Source organism: Uloborus diversus, chromosome 5 (genome assembly GCF_026930045.1).
Source record: "Uloborus diversus isolate 005 chromosome 5, Udiv.v.3.1, whole genome shotgun sequence".
NCBI lineage: Eukaryota > Metazoa > Arthropoda > Arachnida > Araneae > Uloboridae > Uloborus > Uloborus diversus.
The window spans coordinates 114,274,945-114,298,449 of record NC_072735.1 but is presented as its reverse complement, the minus strand read 5'-3'; the positions used below and the strand labels follow the sequence as shown (position 1 = coordinate 114,298,449).

Below are 23,505 nucleotides of genomic sequence, written 5' to 3'. Positions count from 1 at the left end.
ATTTTGTGACACACAAGGCCATTCCGATTTATGAAATACTGCATCTGGTGGGAGAATGTTCACACAGAGATGACTGAGCTGACCACAGATCGAGAGAGAATCATGCAACACAAGTCATGCTGGTTTTCCCTCGGCTTTTCCCACTAAACAGGAAATCACTAAGAAAATGTAATAAGCTGGTGCAATTAATGAAGTGTGAGTAATACTTGAATTGATTAAAAATGTTAATTTTCCATCGGGACTTTTTTCTATTTTAAAAAATATGCAGGAATGGGAAGAAATAAAACGTGGGTGCAACTCTATAATATCCAAAATGCTTCTTCAGACAATTTGAAGCTCCTTGAAGCAAAGGGGTGCAAATTCCAACATCAAATATTTGGAGATATAGTACAAATGGTAATAGTATCTATATAATTTGGGGCCAGAGAGCGCCTATGGAGTGGATTGTTTAATGTAATGGATAAAAGAAATAAAATCTTAGTAAACACAAGCACATAACTGTAGCACTGGAAAACACCTAGTGGAAAGTTTGAAGACTACGTTTTCAATCTGACAAATTAGTAGAGGACTTAACGAAAAAAATCACAAAGAACCAAAAGAATTATAGTAATACTACAGTACCTACCTACAGGAATATTGCAGTCATAGTTTGCAATTTAATCGCCCCCCCCCCCTCCACAGAACAGTCCAAGCTCGCACTTTCCCTTACTTTCGCCAGAAAAGTCAGACTCCCCTACAGAGATTTCCACAGCGGAGGTTAGACTACTCTGACATTAAACTCCCTTTTGTTCTGAAAAAATGTTATAATGACGCCCATGCTTGTACCCGTTTATGAATTCACCTCAGATAGTATGGTCTTAAAAAAGTCTTGTGAAACTTCTTATGCGAGTACATACTTTGGAATTCCAATCCGCAACCTTTGTGTGTGACGAAAAGTCGGACATGCGCTCTGCTCACTTTCTTTCTTTCTCGTTGTCGTGGTTGCGTGTACTGCGTTCAGGTTGGCGTGGCGATCACGGAGTACAGCTAATGGTTATCAACAGAGCATCTGTTGAGACGCTTGATATAACCAAGGCATTTCGACTACTGTTAAAAGTAATCGCTGTTTATACTCTACTTTCTTCATTAAAATACACAATTTTGTTGTAAATATGCCTAAGTCATGTGCAGAAAGAACAAGCGCGTGGCGTGAGAGAAACGTGAGAGTGAAGTGGCAGCTCAGAATGTAAAGAACCGCACGTCATGGAACAACAACTTATGCAGTTTTCTTACGGTTAATAGAAATTTTAGAATCGAGTTTTCATTACTTATTTTAGCTACCATAAACATTATTTCTGTTAAGAACGAAGAAGATGATGCATAGTGACACGTGTATAACTTTATGGTAAATAAACACAATCTATGCTATTCAAAAGAGATTGCTGAAAATAAAGTGATACCCTGTAACATACAAATTTCACTTCTACCGTGCCTTTACGACACGCCGGTTTTTTTTTTTTTTTTTTTTTTTAATGAAATGTTGCTTTTAGTGAATATGAAAGAATAAAAGTAATTCAATACTAGCATGAGCACCCCAGTGACCACCGTACCTTCCAATTTTCTTGAATTAACCGGTTAATAATTCAGTATGTGTCAGTGGCTTAACAACAAAAAATTCCTGCAGCATACCGTCTGGTAATACGCGTGTCATTGGTTAGCCATTTCGGGGGTTAGTCCACGGTGCTCCTAGGGCAGTAACTTTTTTTTTTTTTTGTCATCTATTGTACTTTATCTTTATTGTAAAAAGGTTGCTGCGCAAGAAAAAAAAAAAAAAAAAGCTCGAACTCCAACATTTTGCTATTGTTAGTGTTGAATCCAAAACGAGTTTCTTCAAATACAGTGAAACCTGTGTAAGTTGACCACTTGCGGTGCACTATTTTAGTGGTCAACTTAAACAGGTGGTCAACTGATAGAGGTTGCATTATATGATATAGATCTAATTCTGTGCCTGAAAATAGAGGTCAACTCAAGACAGGTGGTCAACTTACAAGGGTGGTCAACTTTACAGGTACCTCGAAAACTCATTTCTGCAGATACTATCGTTTGCCTACCCACGGCAGAGAACAACATGGAATTACCACCGCAGGAACATTTCTACCCTCTTTCGAACCTTTAAGGAATTCAAGTGACAGCTGGTAAGTAGGTCAGAAAATGTATGGGGAAAATGATGCTTTTCTCATTTACAGGGAAACTGCACGTGATGTCATTGCCAAGGACATCAGAGTTATAACGTCATTGAGACCTGTTTTCAGAATAAACAAGAGGTATTAATAGCTACCTGATTATTAACTTTTTTTAGGAGCCTTGAATGATTCAGACAACATTTGACGCAAGCATCCTATTTATTCATGGACACATCTTTTTAAGGAAAACGAAAATTTTAGCGCTCTAAAGAAACTTTCGACAAAAATATACCAAACCAAGATTTAAAATAAAAAAAAAATGGGAAAAACTACACTTTCACGTTTGTTTTCATCTCTCCCCCCCTTATGAAAAAAGAAATATTTCGTTGACGTTAGCTACCAAATGAATTTTAAGCATATCAACTTTTGTCATAATGTTGCATGTGAATAATGCCATTATTTTCCTCTGAAAACGTGCAGTCAAATAAACACCGTGCAACTTATATAATTTTCAATGCACACGTAAAATTAAAAGCAAACCTTTTCATAAGTATGTATGTCGTCAGGACGTCACAGATCTAAAATTTTCCATGATAAACAACAAAACACCGAAAAATAATGAAAATACAAGTTTAACGGGGGACAACCGCTTTAAATCATAACCAAGACATTAAATTATTCGCCAAGAAGTCGTTGATTAGTCGAAGATTAATTATGTATCATGCCGATTAAATGGGGAAAAAAAAGGCACACAGAACGAATAAACTACCCGCAGTAAGAAAAAAAAAGAAGCTTTTTAATTGCTCACTAAACGAAAATATACAGCGAAAAATAAAACGCATGGAATTTTTAAAATTAATTTCAAACTCATAATTAAAAAGAAAGTGATAAGATAAAATACGATTTATTAACAAAAATACACACATACATAACAAACAGTAAGCAAAACAAAATAAAGTTACAGCTACAACGTAAATTACAAAAGACAATCACAAACATTAAGAAATTCAAGCTTATAGTTCAACATGAGTTCGTAGTAAGTCAACATTAAAGAGCGCCAAAGGCACTGTCCGCAGTGTTATTAAATCAATTAGAAAAACATCAAGTGGAATAATATCAGTGGAAATACATTGGCGAGAAAATGTAGAGGGTAATGTCTTGATAAGTGACAGGGTTCAAAATTACAATGTCAATATTATTTATTGGCTACTAGTTGGTCCCTATTCTGAAATTTTGAAAAGTGTCCGTGCCTACCAATACACATCAGTTGTAACTTTTAATAAAATCAACTAGTGTGGCAAACCAAACCTGGCAGCGTACATATGGTGTGACAAGGCTCTTCATAGTCTAAGAATGCTGCCAAGTTAACTTTGCCACAACTGTACTCAGGTTGTTAAAATAATTGCTTTACTTAAAATGTAGGCAAATTAGCTGAAACATCAATTTAAATTCTAAAAATGTCGGATAATCTAATGATTTCAACATAACAAATATTCAATAAAATCTACTCGAACCGATTTGCTGAACTTCACTACCCCAGTTTTTAACAGCTTACACACAATCAATTTTCTGCCGATAAACAACAAGCGACAACTAGCTTTAACCGATAACCAACATCAACAACTATCCTGGAGGAAAAACTTCTCCGCTAACTATCGCATAACATTTTAATCTCAAGCTAAATTTGTCCCCGAAATATGGCACGAGCATCGGTCACTATAGATACCGTTAATGTGACCTAGCCAATGTACGTCAGGAGCACCTTATTACAGCCGAGATCCCCTAATTTACCTCATGTCAGAAATTATTAACAAGATCTCGTTTTGCTCGGCCGACTCTTTCGGTTATGGATGGAGTAAAATGAATGGGTCTTAGGTAATGGACGGAGAAGAGAACTTCTGGACTGGTTCTTTCAATGCCACGCTGTGATTCACGCGGTGAATGCTGGGAGTTACAAATGCAGTTACGGGCAACGGTTTCCATTTCAAAAATTGGCCATCAATGTTCCACTACACCACTGCAGGAAAGGATTGGAAAGGAAGTTCCACTAATTTCGAAATGGGCCGTGACTACTTGAACAATGCTTTCCGAGTCAAGATTGGTTTTTTTCCCATCCTAAAGAGTAAGAAGTTAGAGGCTCGTTTTTATTTTTCAGCACCCTGGGATTGAAGATATTCTTATTAGAATGAAAGCACAGACAAAAAGACGTCGCGAATATACATACACATTATTAGCATTTGTGTTGAACGGAAGTTCAACTACCATGTAAATGGAAGCTCTTCCGCAGTGCTTCAAGCGTGACGAACCGCTTGAATAACCTCCTTTTTAAAAAGCTAGAAAATTATACAAATGAAAGCAACTGAAATCGAGTGAATTAGGTAATGACTTAAATTGAAAACTTATCAAAATGGATTTAAACTATCTATTTTAAACAAGGACTGTCATACTGATCTAATAAGAATTTCTTTTTTTCGTAGTCGAGAAAAAAATGGCTACAGATCTTTCTTCTCGATGATTTTTTTTCCGCTAATTCAAACTGAGCGGCAGACGATAAATTTTCGATTTAATACTGATGTTCCTTTACTAAAACATGCTTATAACTTTTTCCTGGTGATTTTACAGCCTTGGTGGTTTTGAAATCTGAAGGAATTAAATCTACATCTCAGGATTATTTTTCGCAGGTTTTCGAATGAGACTGAAATCAGGACAATAGGATAATTACTTCGGGAAGAAAATTCCATTTAATGCCCTTTTCAGATCCTACTTAAAATTAAAATTCGAACGGTTTGGTACTTTTTTTGGCGTTCGTGACCCCCTATCTCCTTTACGTTCCTTTCAAGGGTGCCCAAGTACCTCCCTGCCAAATTTTGTCGAGAGCCGACGTAAACTGTGGATTTGTATTGGGAACATACACACATACATATATAGATACATATGTATTCTCTTTTTTATTTACATAGATTAAAATTTTTCATGTAGTTTTGTTAAAAAAAGAGAGTAAATCTTATAATTAAATAACCATTCCGAAACATTGATTTTAATTAATGCATATGGGTCTATTAATTAATGAATATTTGGTGTACAAAAACTTTTGGGAGCCAAAAACCAATAGAATATGCGAATAAAATCAATTCTTATGGATCATATAAATCTGACGAGAAATGTGTTGGTAAATTCCTCCCCGAAACAAAAAATCTAGCCCTGGGTTGGATCTTTCTGTAACTCTCGATTTCTTTTATTTTTAAAAGCTAAGCATATGAGTCAATTTTTATCTCTGTACGCACAGTGTTCCGTTATTACATGGGTTACTGAATTTTTACATAACGGAAGCATTCTGTTACTTATGCATCTCATTAAATTTCCATCTATAAACTATAAAAATAAAGGAGAAATCAAAAATTCAGAAGTTATAATTTTGAATAAAACGTATAGTATGCAATATTAAAATAAAAATTTTAAAAAAATGGAGACACTTTGAAAAGAAAAGAGAAATAGCTTTTCATTCTTGTAGGCAAAAGACAAAACAAACAGAGAACAAGAGATCTTTATTGTGTTCTTAACAATGAAAGGGTCTCATTTCCCCTCATAATGAGGTTCCTGCCCTATGTTCTACTATTTCTTCGTAAAAGTACTTCTTTTGGCAAGGCTTTAATTTTCGCGAACCCGTCGAGAAAACGAAAATTATAGCCTCACGAAATGTTTTCTCAACTTTCGTCCTGTTCATATAAAATTCGTGAAATTTTCAGCGCCCGCGAAATCGCCGATATCTTCGTTTTCACGAAAATTACGGCCCGCATAAATTAGTGCTTTTTCAGTACAGTAAACTTCCGATTGTCTGCGGAATTGGCTGGCACAAGTGCCGCGGATAATAAAAATTGCAGATAAACCGAAAAAAGGCTAAAATGTGGGACAAATAAGGTAAAATTTGTCCTACCTTAAAAACTTAGCTGTATTGATGGATTGATGCATAATACTTTCTTCTTCTCCAAACAGTGAAAATATATATACAGGACATACAGTAAAACTGTTTTGTATTTTTGCACAATAGAACTTAACATCAATAAAGAACAAGAGTGATGAAGAAAGCACGATAAATAAATAGAACAAAAACAACTGTCAACTGCGTTTATTTAGAATTTTTCGACAAAAAACAGCCATTGGTATTTCTTTTTTACTGCGAAAATACATGTTCCTGATTATTAAATGACTCGCGGATAATCGCGGGAGTGTACTTGTATGTAATATTTTTTCTGCCGACTTCCCTTCAAAACTGCCATGTTCCCTTGTGATAACCCAATGTAAATATATATATCTCTACGTACGTATGCAAAGGAAAACATTTCTTACGCTGGCATTGGTACCAAAAAAAAATGACGCCAATGGATAAAGATCACCAATTTCCCAATTATCGAAATCTTCCCGAATGAAATGATACCACAAAACTCAGTTTATACGTAAAACTTCTGTATAAAAAAACGTCTTATAAAAAGTCAACTATCATTGATTATATTACCTTGATCTTTGGCATTAGAGGTATAAAATTTCAAACGGACAAATGAACCAACCCTACTTGCTGCCTTGAGAATTTGGATGTTCCCCGTAACGTTTCAGATAAGCTTCAAGCCGAAAAGCAACCGATATGAGTGCTTTGAACATTTGCATGTTCGTGAATGCCATATTGTCATTCAACAGCGTCTGCTGTCATTCCAGCATGATCCATTTTTGGAAAATTCTGATTCAACAAGTCGAACATAATAATTTTGAAATAACATTTCCTTTAAATAACAATAACAGTGAGAGCATTACAAAAGTGGATCAACTTTTCAAATTGTGAAGTGGCTGAGTTTTACACAGAGTGAGAACTAGATGAACATGTACGTGACTATTTTCTGAATCCGAAGTTTTTCGGTGAGGTTTCAACTGGCTCAAACTGTCAAACACATCAAGATAAGCTTGTCACGTGACGAACATCTCCCTCCTAATAAAGAGATCTGAAAGTCTGAGCCACTGCATCGCCATCTTTGCCCACTGTCTAAAATAAACTGTTTTGACGATCCCTAAATATCGATAAATGCCAATACATGGTGGAAGAATTGCTTGTCATGGAGGTAGGAATACAAAAGGGAACATACTGTGTTATCTACTCCTATTGTCGAGGGGTGGTGAGAAAGGGGGAAAAGACTCGTGGTACTATGGCGAAAATTTCGCGTGTTTTACTTTTCTCACTCAAACTGATAATGAAAGTATTTATTGCCTACATAGGAAACAAAAAAAAAAATAATGCACAACACAATTATATTTTAAGCTTAAAATTTCCAAACTATAAACTAATTACATAATTAATGTCTTAAGTGAATTAAAATTATTTTAGTGACAAATGTGAATGATCAACTGATTATAAATGCTTTTTTTTTTTTTTTTCAATAAAACACAATGATTTTCCCATAAAGTTTACAAAATTATCGAAATTATCAAAACTTTGCAGTCTATGCCCAGATTATAAAATTAGATTACAGCACAATGAAAAAAAGCAGCTAGAAATCAATAAGGACAAATAAAGGAAAAACATAAATGAAAAACTTATTTTGATAAAGTTACCAGAATGAGGATAAAAATAAAATAAAACTAACAAACTTTAGATTAGTTTTTAAAAAAGCAATCCCGTGTAAATAAATTTTAAATAGCATAAAATTCTAAACAACTTCTTGAAAACCTATCCATCCAGTTCTTTGAATTTTGATGATTCATTCCTTCTTTCTTTATTATTATTATTATTATTATTATTTTAGAGATGCACGGAATTCTTGGTATTCGGTATACTGTATATCGGCAGACAAACCGATTATTTGTTTTGACAGAGTAGGGGAATGTGGGGCAAATTGAAATGGTTAAGCTGACTGAGCTTTTTCAAAATGAACAAATTGGAAATTTGTTTTGAAAATTACAGTACATGAAAGAACATTGTATTTTATAATAAAACGTGCATTGAAATAGTATTTTTCATTTTCGCTTTCAAAAAAAAAGTGGAAAAATTTCGCTTTATTTTTTCATGGGACAAAGTGAAAAATGAAATACGTTTGAAATAAAATATTTTCTATTCGATTATAAAAAAATATTTTTGGTCAATGGAATCAGTAAATAAAAGATTGAATGAATAAATGAAAAGATGCTGAAAGAAATAAACGAATAATTAATTAAATTAATTAATGTAGGGGGACAAGTAAACAAGTGAGTAAAACAGTGAATGAATAAGAAAATAAGAGTATGAATGAATACATAATTGAATTACTAAATTAAGGTATGTTAATAAAGTAATCAATAAAATGCGTAAACGATTTAATGAATGATTGAATAATTAAAAGAAATTAATTTTTCACTCTTCCCACATGTACTTGCCTGACTGTGCAAAATAATTAAAATATTAATAGGCTTAATATTAACTAAATAAATGTTGCATCGAATATTAGGTCTCAATGAATATTTCAAATATTAATTACAAGAAATTTATCATTTAATAATACCTAGAATAATTTTCGACTAACAGTAAAATAATACAATATGGGAATCATTTTTCGAAAATTGCTTGTGTTATCACATTCTATAATTGTTAGAGTTATTTTTTTCTTAGCTAGAATAGGCTACATTTTTTACTACATAATTAAAATATTACTAGATAGGTAGCGCTAACAGCAAAGTAAATATTTCACCATTTCACTTCGCCCCGCTTATTCACTTTATCGCATATTCCCCTACTTCAACAATTAGCAACCGCATAGTGAACAAATTGAAAACTTCGAAAATTCCCTAAGAAACATTTTTTATGCAATGAATGAAAGTATCAGTATAATACCATGTCACAAAATTAATTAAAATTCTTACTTATAATTTTTTTCTCATTTAAATTAATTTAAATGTTTAAAAAAATACTTAGACCTTAAATTTACATCTTTTTGCTTTTCAATGTTTATTAAATCTTCTGACACATTACATTAGTTTTACTATTCTAAACAAATATGACACTATAAATAGAAAAAAAATCCATAATGTTAATTAGTAATAAATGTAAAAAAATATTAATTTATTGCTAGTTTACACTAACTGCTACTTTTTTTACTTAAAATCATGGATGTAATGTAAAATGTCCAGCTATTTTTTTTTAAGCACTTGCATTTTAAATTTTGCAGCATTTTAATTTCTAATTTTTACACCTTATGAAATATTAAATATTGATTAAAACACAACCTATTAAGAATTATTCTTTGTAATCAAAGTTTAATTTGAACTTAATAACAAAAAATGAAAGCATGTGACAATGTTTCAAACTTCATTTCACAATTTTATCGATGGAATTGTTTATAAAAGTTATCGATGAGTAGCAGCAAATCACCTCAATAAATTCTAATTTGTAATGATATTTTAAGCAACTTGGGTTTGTATTTGTGAGTAAGATAAATGCAGAATTATATGACACACTATGTTTCCTTCACATTTTGTGTACGACTTTCTCCAGACGTACATGTACCCTGCCTCTCTCCACAATATAGTGCCCTATTTTCGTTGAAATTTTATACATGAAGTATAATTTAAGATTTATGGGGGAAATTTTCCAGGAAAAAAGTATTTATGGTTTTTATAAACTCTGAAATTAACTTAGGCAGTCACCCACTAGATGGATGTCATCCGGGGCTGACCACCCCTTCTCAAGAAAGGTTTTTTGATTTAGAAATAAAGTTTTTTTTTTTCTCTCAAGTACAGTTTCAAAAATTGAAAGTAAACGATTTGATCAACATCTATATGTTATACATTAAAGGAGAGCAAATTAATTCTTTTCAGTTATTTTAAAGCATGGGATTTTAAAGTATTCTTACTTATAAAATCCAAACTAATGGAAAACTTGATATTCAAGTTAACGTTGTATGCATCTTAGGTTAGCAATGAAATACAACGCAAAATTTTCATAAAAAGGAATTAGTATTTCAATCAATGTTTAGAGATTTTCTTACTTTCCATTAGTTGGAGTGGATTGAAAAAAGAAAAAATAAATAAATAAATAAATAAAATCTAGGAGTCGGAGTCAGCCATTTTCCCCCCGACTATGCAGCCCTGGTTCAAACGAACCTTTTGAAAGCGATTTGTCAAAAACCGCTTTTGAAAAATGCGATTAATAACAGATTTTTTTTTAAATACTAAGCACTTTTCATAATGCACTCAAAAGGAAAAAATAACTTTTCCGGGTCAGAAAAGACGGTTTAAGTATCCGTGTAGTTTTCAATTATTCCAAGAAAAAGGCTTCACAAACGAAGAAAAGTACGGCTCAAGTCATGTAGAGTGTTTTATCATTTTCTAGCTTTCAATCATAAATTTGAGAGTTGAAACATGCATATTTTTCTTAATGGGAAAGTTTGATTTGAAATGACTTGAGTTCACTTATCTTCGTTAGTGAAGTCTTTTTCTTGAAATAATTGAAAACTACAGGAATACTTTGTCCTGTCTAATATAATTGCCTTTCTGAACTAAAAAAAGTTTTTTTGTCCTTTTGATTGCATCATGTGAAGTGCTTAGTATTTTTCAAAAAAATCCGTTATTTTGAAGATTTTCGTTTTTAAACAAAATTTTTATTTAGCGTTAAGTTGTACCTTAAGATTAAACAAATCATTTAGTGAAATTCCGAAGCCTCGAAGTTAGCTGAGATATAAGCAAAAGAATGGTTCACAACATATGTTTTGTGATAAAGAATCTAATATGTCTTTTTACTTAGCCCTGTTATCGATTATTGGCATGGATGAGGATAAAAACCCTAAAAAAGCAACGACAGTGAATAAATTTCATTCTTGCTCCATTGAAGACTTGATTCAAAATAGTCATTATGATTACGATTAACAATACTGTTGCAAGGCACCAAAATTTGTAAGAATGGGTTTTATATTCAAACATTTAATGTGGAAATTGCATGAAGTTTGCTGTTTGCCATCCAAACCGAAAAAATAATTTTATTTTAGAATTTTAATTTTTCAGCGTTTAGCTGTACCATTAAATTAAGCAAATCATTAAAAGAAATCCCGAAATCCGTAAGTGGTTTAATTGCTGAGATATAAGCGAAAGCAGGCCTCAGATTTTTCCGTGACAACCAGACCAAGTAATAAATGTGCTTAATAAAAATGGGGGTTATTTTTCCAATTTTCAATTTAAATACGCTGGAATTGGTTACTTGAAATTTGATGGATGTTGCTCAAAAAATATGTTTTAACATACTTTTTTGTGTATTTCCTGAAAATAATTGAACACAGCGATCATGACCAGTTTTAGTTTTTAGTATGGCCTTGGCCTATAGCTCAGGGGCGTGCACAGGGTGGAGGGGACTCGAGATTTTTAAAGGGGGGGTTCAAATATATTTAGCACCGTAGGAGTTAACAATGTGGAAGGGCGACCGTGAAAGTCATGTGCGACGGACCCAAAAATTTCTGTGTATGCCTCAACCATTACTAAGCTAGAGTGACCGTAACTGGTCAAACCAGTGCATTTCAATTTATGTCAGAAAAGTGTATGAATCTTTGTTGAAAATTAATGAAAATTTCATAGCTATAAGAGTGCAAAGTTCTAACATCATGAGAATTTGTTTTTACCAAGATCCAGAACTGTAACAACACAGCTCAAAAACAATCTAAAAAAAAAAAAAAACCCTAAACCATGCCCATAGTTAGTCATGTTTAATGTAACGCAATTCTCCTGATTTTTTTCATTTTTATTTTGTCTATTATATGCTACTAATGACATCTCCGAAAGTGGAAGCTGAAGCTGCTTTGATGTGTGGGAGAGAGAGAGAGTGTTTTGTTTGAAAAAAGTTACTATATGTTTGGGGAAAAAAAGGCATTTGAACCCATGCACTCCACCAATTTTTGTTCTTGTGCTTAAATAAAAATTATGGAGATTCATACAGTGTAAGTGCGGCTTACTAAACGCCTGTGTTTATAAATTAATACGAGTTGTAAACTTCTGTCTGCACATTCTACAAAAAGTACAGTGCAATTTTTTTATGATCATTTTTTTCTTTTTACTGAATTTTTAAAAAAAGTCAAACGCAAATGAGAGACTTTTGCAGGAGTGTCCATCTTTAAACGCACAAGTATTCTTTACTACATTCAAAAGTGAATATTTTGATCCGATCGGCTAATAATACTGAACTTTATTTGGAACTTAGAAGCATGTGAGATGAGAAACGCGGTTTTGGGGATGAAAATATATTGTTGGTTAGTTATTGTAAGTTAGTTGGCAAAGTCGTCAAATGCGACCCCCCCTTCTCCCCCGCTGAATTTTACTTAAATGCACAACTGATTATGTGCAAAATACTAATTATCAATTGTTACAAACTAATTATAAATTATTACAACTGTTATTCAAAAAAATTTAGAGAAAATAGCTTCCAAGTTTCTGATCAATCATTCAATGAACGCTAAAATTAGCTATTTCAAAAAGCGATTATTTGCTTTTTTTAATAAAATATTATTAATCGGTTTTAATAAAGTAGATTATTATTTAAATTAGCATTTGATTTTTTAGTTTGAACAAATAATTAATCAAGTCATTGTACTTAATTTTTCAGTTGAAAATAATGTATAAATGTTTATTATTTTCCTTAGAATTAATTAATATTTTACTACTAGGGTGTTTTTTAAATTAATTGGAGACGCCGGTTTACCCTGGAAGTGGATGCCTGAGGCGAATGTTATATCCTGTCTGCTACCCTGACGATTGCTCTCAATGAACTTTCCCATTTTGCATAGGCACGTGCAACCAGTTTCACCACGTGGAACTTTTCAAAAGCACCCCCCCCCCCCCCCCCCCCCCCCCCACTGTCCACCGGAATGGTTCTAGCCCAGTTGCTCTCTTCTCTACCACTTGGAACTTTTCAATGGCAACCCACGCTCTGAACCCCGAATGGTGCTAAAAATTGCGCCAAGCTAAGGCGCCAAATTTTTAAGCTTAGAAATTTATTCTATATAACAGCCTTGAATGTCCGAGCACCTAAGCCCCTCCCTTCAAACCCTACGTAGAGTTGGAAGACACCCGATTGGTCAATCGTGTTTCCGGTCAGTTGGGCGGAGCCCCCCGTGGAGAAATTTTTGAACCAAATGGGAAAACACCAGTTTTTCGACTGGGTTTTTGGTCAGTATTTTACTCCTCCTAAAGCAAGTCACTTGTACATAATCTCCTCTGAGTTTCATACAATGCACGATTCGAAGCAAGTAGGTCAATTTTGCGACGTAAAGCACGGTCGCTTCTTGCATGTTAGAACGTTAAATTTTAGACGTCACAATTTTAAATTCCTGTCAAGGATAAGTGAAAGTACTATATATTCCAAGTACTATTCTATCAGTGGAAAGAATTATCATTTGTGGTAACGTGCACATGTATAATCATCAAGTTTATGAATCATAAGCTACATCGCTGCCTATAAAAATTTGATTTAAAGAAATTAAGAAGAATTGACATAAAAAATAAATACTATTTCATGAACGTATCGTTATTATTATTGAACCAGCCTAATATATATTTTTGTTTTATGTTTCGGATTGTAAAAAAAATTTAAAAAATCGCGTATTTATGTTGATTTTATCTAACAATAAATAACGAATTCTAATACTGCCCCGTTTGCATAAAGCACTAAAAAAACAAAACTTTACGAACAAGAACTTAACTACATATTTAAAAGTATATGGGTCATTCTCACAGAAACAATCATTTTCATGTCCTTGTGATAATGTGCGACTGTTTTATGACTCATATATATTTTTGGGTGCATAAATACTTTTCAGAATAGAGTTTAACAAGATACTTAAAGAAAAATTTCAATATTTTATTTTAAATATCTTTAATGTGAGTCTAAAATATTGTCATTCCCTCACTTGTCCCACTGCCAGTAAAAAATAAACAAAAATTATTTCTAGGTTCAATCAATAAGTTCACATTTTCGTGTCTTTTATTTCGTGACATCAAATTTAAGTAAACAAAATCATTTGAAATTAAATTTTTATCAAAACTTAGTCCACGGAGTTGTTTTTAAGTTTGTCCCCAGTGGGTAGTGTCATTCCCTCAAAACATTCGGTTTCCTTCCCAAAATTGCGAAGATTTTTTTTTTTAAACAAAATGTCTAGTAATATACAGGTGGCAACCCAGAAAAATATTGCATCATATTTACTTCTCTAAGTTGTTGGAAACTCGTTCTTAAAATCAATATGAAAGCATAAAACCAGGCAAGGTTTTTTGCATCTGTCATTCCCTCATATCTGTTTTCACAGTTAAATAAAATAAAATAATGCATGAAAACTGAATAATCAAAAATTACTTCTTTATATATATATATATATATATATATATATATATATATATATATATATATATATATATATATATATATATATATATATATATATATATATATATATATATATATATATATATATATATATATATATTACATTTTATTCATGTATGATTTTACAAATAAATTTTCATTTCCCTTTTTGAAGATTTTTCATCATAAATAATATTTTTATTCAAAAAATCATATTGCGCTACTCAAGTAAATAGTCTATTTGAAACAAATTCTAAATATTTTCTTGCAGAATTAGATGCTGAGGTGTAAAAACTCTAATTGACCGATGGCTGTTTCAAACGCCAGAATTGTAAAACAAAAATGCAAAAAAAAAAAAAAAAAAAAAAGTCACAAAAAGAGAGGTGTAAAATATTTTTACACAATCAATCAAAATGATCAGCATGTCAATAATGCAGTCATACATCGAGCTGTATTCATTTATTGAAAATGTGAATCTTACAGATTATACGGAAAATATGACACAACAAGTAGAAACAATTCTGAAAGCTTACATATTAAATTGCGTGTGTTCACAATGGGATCCCACTGCGATAATAACCACGTTTATTCAAGTTCCGACTCAAATGTAGTGCCTACTTTTGAGCTTCACCGCAGACCGTCACAAGCTGCAGCGAAGCCATTGCACTTGCAGGAAAGAGCTCCAAGGAAAATCGATACCAGATATAAACCGGTTTGATGTTCATTACGGCATAGCGGTTATCGCTGAAGAATAGTTGTGGCATAAAAATCGAAACTGCTTTTCAATGATCTGAGCACACGTGTTTCAAATTTATTGCTAAAATCGGAAGCGATTACGTAATAGGCTATGTGTTTTGCTTCCTTTCTTTCTTCTCTTCATAAGTAAACGTATTACTAACGTCATTGACTAACGTAACGTTTATTTCCACTGAAAAGTTTTTAACCCTCCAGAACTCGCCCCGTGAGAGCAAAATACTCACCACAAGAAGGAAAATTTTGCCTCATTAAATATTTTTTTTTTTTTTTGGTATTATTTTGTACAACATGTGGAGTTTTTAAAATAAATAGTAAAGCAATATTTTCAACTAAAAAACATTTAAAACCTTTTTTGAGGGAACTAGGTGGCGTGAGAAAAGTTCTTAAACGGACTTAAATATTCAAAAGAAGGGACAAAATGATTTTGTTAAGTAATATATGGATTAGTTTTGACCAGTTAATGACTCTGGTGAAATCGTATTTAATTTTACTAAATTTTTATTGAAAAATATTGAACATCCACATTTAAGATAATTTTTGTTTTAAATATTCGAATTGATTCAACAAAACATAAAACTGGCGGCATTTATTGCAAGGACTTGAAATTTACGATGTTAGAAATCCAAACTAGATCAAGATTTCTTCAAATTACAGCAGTTAAAAACAAGCAGCCGTTATGCGTATTTTGCGGCCAAATATTTCATGTCGACGCCTAAAATTTTCGATCGTATCGAACCAATTCTTTCTATACTCACTGCGATTGCGCAGGATAACAGGTACGGTGAACAGAAAGAAGTGTTTATTTGATCCCGACGTTTTCAAAATATATACAGTAAAACCTGTCTACAACGATACCGTTGGGACCTAAAAAATATCGTAATAGACAGGTTATCGTTATAGACAGTTCGATTATTCATGCTGACATTTTGCTGGGGCCAAAAAAAAGAAAAAGTTATAGACAGATTATCGTTATAGACAGTATCGTTATACACAGGTTTCACTGTATAGTCGTTTGCTGTATGTGTGTGTGTCCTGCATGTGTATTATTCCTAAGAATATTTTTTACAATCTTATACATAACTTATTAAAAACGACACCTCGAATTTCACTCGAGAACTTAATCATGCTTCAATCATATTTCAAGTGTTAATTCTAACACTGCATTGTGGTCAACTTTAACACAAATAATAACGAAACGTAATTACTAAAAGTGTTCATCTGTCACGCAATAATCGTATACGCTTAAAATTTATTAAATTCCTGCAGCAGAAATAGCTCATGTCAAACGTCGTAGTACAATTAATTGTAGTAATTGTTTCCGGGGAAAACCTCATGTAAAAATCTGCAAATGTTTAGGTTCAATAAAATTTGAAACTGAAGTAAGAAATCGTTTCTTAAAAGAAATAATGTTTTGATTAATAATATACGTAAAGTACAAATAAATACAAATGAAATACAATAATTGAATGACGCTTTAAAAACTTCGAAGATTTGAATTTTGATCGAAGAAGATTTGAATTTTGATTTTGAAAATAGTTACAGTAAAACCTGTAAAGTTGACCACCCTTGTAAGTTGACCACCTGTCTATGTTGACCGCTTTTGTCAGGAACGGAATTAGCCCTATCTCATATAATGAATGAAAACCTCTGTAACTTGACCACCTCTCTATTTTGACCACCTGTCTATCTTGACCAGTAATGTACGCCAAATTTGGTCTGGAGTATTATAAAAACCCCTTTGTAAGTTGACCACTTGGTTTATTTTTTTAAACTTTCTTCACCATATTATTTTATTTTATTATTTATTTATTTATAATAATAATAAAATAATATATATATATATACATTTTTTGATAGCTTTCAAAGAATGTTTTTAATGCTTTGATGACATACTAGCATTTTACTAACTAAACAGCAGCATAAAGCTTATTCTTCTCTTTATTCTCCAAACTTGTTTTTCATTTGTTGTTCTATTCGAGATAGCTTTTTGTACTCTGTTCAATGAAAATAGGTGTCAGTAGAAAAGTTTAAAGTCTTTTCTTTCAGTTGCAATACGTTGCGGCAACACAGGAATTCTGCTAAAAAGAGCAGGCCTGGATCTATACATTTTGGGCCCCCTGGCAACAAAATATGTAGGGCCCCTCCCTAGTGGCCAGCAGTGTCTATTTATAAAGCAAACAAGCCTTAGTGCTAGTTTTTTTTTTCTATTTTTCTTCAATTTCTAGGGCCGTTAGCTCCTTTAAGGACACGGGCTCCTTACACTGCGGGTAAGCAGACCTGGGCCTTGTTATGAGTAAAGTTACATGTTTCTGGCGCAAGGGATTAAGAGATAGGACATTTTAATTTTGCCTTTGTGAACTGGGAGAGTCGAGCTTGTTGCTTTTTGTGCTATAAGTTTTATATAAAAAGGCTTCAAAACGAAAGTTAGTGGAACTTGAGATTAATAAAAAGTATGAAATATTAAAAATAATTGAATATGGATAAAGTCAGGGAAAATAATGGAATTTCTAAAACTACAGTGTCTAATATAGTTAAAAACAAGGGAAAAATAACAAAAGTATTTGAATAGTATTTTTAATTATTGTTTCACTTTTAATAATGTTAAACAATGAAAGTGGAGTTGAACAGAAAGAGTAAGGGTGAACTCCTCAAAAAAAAATTAATACATGGTGCAAGAAATGACAAAAAAAAAAAAAATACTTCCCTTTATAAGTTGACCACCTGTCTAAGTTGACCGCCAAAGTACTGCACCGCGAGTGGTCAGCTTACACAGGTTTCACTGTATTTTGATTTTTTTAAATGAACAACCAATGGCTTTACCCAAGGATGTACACAACGATGTTAGAAACAATAACTTAGGCGCCACGAAGACACCTGGGATAAGTTTTCTAGGCATCAAAATGAAAATATTTTACATAAACCGAAGGTGTTTTGTTTTACTCTGGAAGTAGAAAACTAACTTATGCAAATTAGTAAACATCAACTTTCTAGAAATTACTAATGACCATGAGAATAAAATTTAAATTGAATAATAAAATTTGACCAATAATTCCACAGCAAGTAAAAGTTGGATTTTTGTCGAATTGAATTTCACAAATACAACATTCGTTTCCGTGGAAAAACAGATTCAAACTAAAGAATTTACAATAACCATTTTTCAAACGTTATGTGCAATTCGATATATTTTTTTTTCTCATTACAGCCGAATCGCGTTTTAGCGAAAATTCTGTTATAACGAATATTTCTAAGATCACCAACTAATATTAACATAGGGCCATTGAAATTTCGACATAATTATTCGATGAAAATGTGAAAAACGGCAATATGTTCACTGCATAAGTGCCATAAAAGGCTGAAAAGATTTCAACACGCATTCGGATACGATTTCTGTTATTGTTTTTCCGATAATGCGTTTCATGACTAAACTCCGGAAAATATGAAAAACCCATAGAAGAATAATGATCGATTTCTACTGCAGTTTACGTGAAATTGAATTTCACCCTATTTTATCTAAATTCATTTTGGTGCTGTTCTGGAGAAAACAATCGATATTCTATCCAGCTATTTCGCACCTGCTTTTCATTCTATTCATATGTAAAAAGTGAGCCAAAAGGAAAGCAGATAAATGAGAAATTGGGAACTTTGAAATTTTAACAATTAACAGCAGTATCGAATTTTACATGTAAATGCTCTTCAGCATCGAAAACATAAATTTCATTTTTGAATAAACCAATTCATTATTTAAGTAAGCAATATTAATTTAAATAGTAATTAGTACTGCAGCATTTAGTTATTACAGGCAAGGCCGTCCGAGGAGGAACCTGGCGGTAGTCAGACTTGATAGGTGCGGTCAGTTTTTACTGCATATTGGGACTATCATTTATTTTTTTAAATATCATGTCTTTTTTTTCCAAAAAATTTCTAAATGCTAAAACTTAATAAATAATAGCAGGTTTATTACTTAATTTCACTTCCTTTTTTATAATGAAAGAAGAATTGTAATAATCGCGAAAAAAATTTCACTCAAATATCGACCTAAATTCCCATTTACATATATTAGGCAATTTTTTTTTCCCCATCACCCATTAGAGAATTTTGCTCAAAATGGTAACATTTTGGGCCCATGAGGAATCAGACGGTATTATTTGATTTTTCTCAATTTTTTCCAGACGTTTCCTTATCATCACACATTTTCCACTCAAGGGCATATTGAAAATCGAAAAAAAAATGTTTTGCTCCGCCCTAATGCAGATGTTTATTATTATTATTATTATTTTTTTAATGCACATGAGACTTCAAAACAAAACAAAACAAAAAAAAAAAGCATCAGAGCTTCATATAAATATTACGGAAGCCTTTCTGCACAATAATATCAGTCATAATTTAAAACGCATAGCAATACTTAATCAAAATTTTATTTTTATTGGAATCTTGAGAAATAAATTAAAATACGTATGAGAAATCAAGAATTAACTTTCGAGAACAAACTACGGAACATAAAACACAGAATCACCTTTTCTAGTCTTCAAGTTAACTTCAAACGTTTTACAACAAAAGCATATTAGCAAAATCACTGCAACAGGTGGGTTACTTTTTTCCCCCCTGTTGTCTACCTACCTAGAACCTGGAAGGAACTTTTTTTTTCTTTCTCTTCTTTTCTTTCCCCTCAAAAGACCCCGATTTTCTGCCGGGGGACGCTCTGGGCTGGGGCAGCTGCCCTGCAAAAGGCCCCTCAACAAAGGTGCTAGGCGTTTCCCTCGTAAAATTCCCTCTCCATCTCCAACGGATTTACTCGCAGTCACGGGAGCTCGCTATTCTGTCGTCACAGTTCAGCAGTTGGGTTTTGCGTGCGTGAGGAAGCAGCTGGGCCCGTAGAGGGAAGATCGTTCCCGCCATTTTAATGCGTAAACTGTATAAATCTCAGCAAACGAAGCAGTTATAAAAATATTCTGATTTTAATATCCTACTGAGCTGGAAAAGATGCTCTTATAAATTCCTCACAGAAGTAAGCCTCTCACTCATAGACGGCTGATGCACCTAAACAGTGTGTGTTTGGGGGGGAGGTCAAATAAAGTGTAGGGGTTAGGAGTCGCGACCCTAAAGATGATTCTTTTTGTAAAATTGGGCAAAATTACTGGCTATTAATATTACTGATTTAATAACTTCTAAAAGTGTGAAATATGGTATCCAAAATTGGGACGGATGGGATGGCCACCGCACACGTTCCCCTTCAATTTTAAAGTTCCATTCTTATGAAATAAGATGAAAAAAGTTGATTTGTTTGGAATTAATAAGTCTTTACTTTCGTGAAATAATTCAATTTACCCTATCAAAAATCAATTTTCGATCAATCATTAATTTTTAACTCTAAAAAGTGAGGGCAAAAGTCCCTTTTTACTCTTAGAAGACAGAGGACACTAGTTTCCCTTGCACGAGCCGCCAATGTTCTCACTAGTTTTGGATAAGAAAAACCATATAGCAGTAAAGCGGTGGTAGCAGAATCTTCCCTTTGAAAGCATACATTTTAACGGTTTTGAGTTGTTTCGTAGACAGGTTACTGGAAAATTATTACGTCAAACGATACGTTTGGTCGCTAGATCGATCGATCACATGCCAGATGATAGAAACCATTTTGTGATTTTCTTAAAGAAGGAGATTTGTTTCGGGGATATTTTTGGTTAATATTCCTCAAAACCAGCAATAATTAATATTACATTTTAAACTTTATTTATTTTTTTAGGGATTGTTTTTGTGCACAGATAGTTCCACAAATACGAACGTGAACTATTTTACATAATCAAGTTCAACAAACTACCTAATTTGATGTCTATAATAACTTAACTTAAATTTGAAGCTGGCAAATTCGCGGATGTTGTTCGGTGAATTGACCTGTCCTGTCCACCAAATGAACCTCCCAACTTGTCAACGAAGTGAACACAAAAAGAAAAAATATATATATTATTACAAACCAGGGGCCGTAAGTAATTTTAATTGAAATCCGGTCATTTTTTAAAAAAATTATCGAGATCTTGGAAAAAAAAAACCTCATATTCTAACCCCCCCCCCCCCATCAACCATTATAAACTTAAACCAGTATAGAAATTACTTCTAAAATACTAGTAAAAGTAATAAAAGTTGCGTCTCGAGATATTATTGCCAACATTAAACTATTATAAAATAACCTATTTGTGTAATTTAGACTTTCAAAACTTTTTTGGCGATTCAGTTTTTGATTTTCTACGGTTCGAACCTGGACCACGGTCCAGTACCGCCGAGAGCCCTCCTCCAGCCTCCACCCATAAAACTTAAAAGATTTGCACTGCTCTGATTCCGAGCCGGGTCCCTAGTTTCCGACAAGGCTGATATGGCCTCGCGTCGGCCCTGCGGTCCGCCAGTTGCCGATAGCTGTTAACAGACGAAGTTTTCCGTTGCCAACGCCATTATAAGGCGCAGTGCAAAAAGTTAATTTTCTTGCGTCAAAGTTTGGGAGATTTTTAATTTTTCAATATCCTTAAGAGAAGTTCTCAACAATTTAAAATTTTTTGTTAAAAAAGAAAAAGATAAAAAGAACTGAACTCTGCAAGTTTTCTTTGAGCTTGCAAATTATATTAAAACTTCACTGTCAGTTGGGGGGGGGGGGGGATGATCTTCACGCGACATTCTCTATTGAAAATTAAATCTACTAATCTCATCAAAAACAACCCTGTTGTAAAAATTTCTCCGTGAAGAAAACCTTTAACTTTTCCGCACAAAAAAGAAAACCTGCATCCTAAACTCAAAAACCCTCAGCCATAAAAAGTTATGATATCTAGTTCGTAGGACTCGACCGATGCATCGGCCTGGCCGATGCATCGGCGCCGATGGTTCAACAATTTAGCCATCGGCATCGGCATCGGCGGCCGATGCTAAATTGCAAGAAACATCGGCCCATCGGCCTTAAAAACTTCGAAAAGCCGATGGAATTGGCCGATGTTTTTGAAAAAAAAAAGACCTTTGATGTTTTACCTTTTAATACAAAGTAAAGGTTGTTTTCATATAAAATTGTTTACTAAATTTCAGTATGAATTTTTATTTGAGTCACCCCTGAAAGAGTTTTTAATACTGCATTCAGGTACCAAACAAGTTAATTATTGCGTTGTTTCTTGCTGCTGGATGTACGTAGTATCTCTCATAAGTCATAACTCCAAAATGGTAAACTGTAGAAGGATAAGTTTTCGCGTGTGGGGTGTGCGTACGTTCCAGTTGTGCACTTCCCTTTTTGTTTTCGATCGGGTGTTCTGAAAAGCCTGTATACTCATTTTTTGTGGCTATTAATTACTTATTTCAATGCAAAACTAAGATAGCGTCTCAGACTGACGGTCATTTGGTGACATATTGCCGAATTGGAGACCATGGAAACAAATATGAGATGACAAAACCCCGCTATTCATTTTAAAACACTCTGTATTTTAAATCCGCCACTGCAAGTCAATACAAACTCGGGTGCAAGTTTCGGAAGGTTTTTTTGCTCAATGTTTATGATTATTTTGAACTTTATTTTTTACGACTATTTTGAATTTCCGAGAATTTGTGTGTCCCTCCTCCCACTCCCTCAATTTCTGAAATTAAACTCTATTTATACTCCTGAGTTGTTTAAAACTGACACCATTCATAAAATTAGAGATTTTTTTTTCAAACTTTATCTATTGTTTAGAAAGAATTTAGAGCATTAATTTAAGAAATTGATTAAAGAAAGACGTTTTGAATGGTGACACAATTCGGAAATCGAAGGGACGTTTGAATTTTTTCTTCGAAAGTGCTGAAATAGATTCAGAAACTCTTCCGAGGTGTTGGTTTTAGCGGTTCTGTACTATAAATATTAGGCCGAGGTTGGGGCCGAAGTGTGAGTTACTGCAAAATCAGAGGGTGACCCCCCCTCCATTTCGTAATGCGCCATCTTTTTTGTATCATTAATAGCGATCGATTTTTTTTTCTGTTGTAAGTAACTATTTTTATGTATTTATATAAAATCAATGAATAAGTTATTTTCGTTTTTTATAGAAAAGTTTCAAGGATTTTCTATTATGCAATTTTTTAAATTTCTGAAAATTACTGTTAAATTGAACAATTTAATTTGAACTTGTTTGTAAAACTTTATAAGAGATTAAACAATCTAATTGTTCAATATTATGTATGCAAACATCAGATCAAGTAGTATATGTATTCAGTTATTAACTTTGTGTAAATATTGATTTT

General features: G+C 32.9%; 1 protein-coding gene across 2 annotated transcripts in view; it reads right to left on the bottom strand.

Annotated features, from left to right (window-relative positions):
* LOC129222730 (roundabout homolog 2-like) overlaps window positions 1-23,505 on the bottom strand; it is a 180,690-nt gene that overhangs the window by 139,594 nt on the left and 17,591 nt on the right. The window contains exon 1 of one of the 2 annotated variants that reach the window (XM_054857261.1): window positions 19,888-20,039. The exons of the other annotated variant lie outside the window; for it this stretch is intronic. The gene's annotated coding sequence lies outside the window, so the exon portion shown is untranslated. Of the gene's footprint in view, window positions 1-19,887; window positions 20,040-23,505 lie in introns of those variants that run through there. 2 annotated transcript variants of the gene reach the window in all.